Source organism: Papilio polytes, unplaced genomic scaffold (genome assembly GCF_000836215.1).
Source record: "Papilio polytes unplaced genomic scaffold, Ppol_1.0 DF822067.1, whole genome shotgun sequence".
NCBI lineage: Eukaryota > Metazoa > Arthropoda > Insecta > Lepidoptera > Papilionidae > Papilio > Papilio polytes.
Genome location: NW_013527137.1, coordinates 6,299,416 through 6,300,337, shown reverse-complemented (window position 1 = coordinate 6,300,337; position 922 = coordinate 6,299,416).

Sequence of the window (922 nt, the reverse complement as noted above, 5' to 3'; positions counted from 1 at the left end):
GAGTTATGCCGTAACACACATAAAAAAAAACATACAGACGAATTGAGTACCTCCTTCTTTTGGGAAGTCGGTCAAAAACGTAATATAGACAGTGTTCCTCCAGACTGCGTTCTACATCAATAGACGTAGTAACTTCATTAAACTAAACTATCTCATTTGTAATATTAGTAAGGTTAGTAAGACGTGAGATTTTCTGTTGACTATTATTAAGTCTTTTTCTATTATAAGTGCAGCTCTAAAACTATATTGAAGGTATCTAAATAGATTCATGTGAACTGAAAAAAAAAACACTGCAAAATCTGAACAATACAAAAATCTATGCACAAATAAAAAGAAGTTATCAGGTGGAAAACGAACTTAAAGTAGCTATTCTTTAACTTGAATGGACGTTAATTTAAGTTGAATGGAATCGTGGAGAGGAAACTTTCCAGTAGAGATCGCTCGCCGTACTTCCGGTAGGAAAATTGCGGGGCTTCACGTAATCGTACCTTATGAGAGGTCTCGGTAGGATATTACGTCATACATATTTAATGATACATCGAAATGGGGTCATTTATATTTAATAATGTAGGAATTCAATGTACGAATTCTTTTTTTTTATAATTAGTTAGTAGTAGTTAGTAGTAGCTAGTACATATTAATACATTGTGTGTTAATCATGAATGGACTACGTTTATTTTAAAATAATGTATTTTATTTCAATTAGCAATAATTTTCAATGTACAACGATGATATTTCTACATGTTTAGATCAAATAATTCAGACTCAAGTAACAAATAACCTAACTTACGGAGTAAGTAATAAACCATGTATTTCATTCTTCTAATAAGCTCTGCGTCTCCAGTCCTCCGAGCTTTTACGACAGTATCGACAGCCACGTCCTACGCCATATTTGGTTTCATTGCATACATTTCGTTACGTG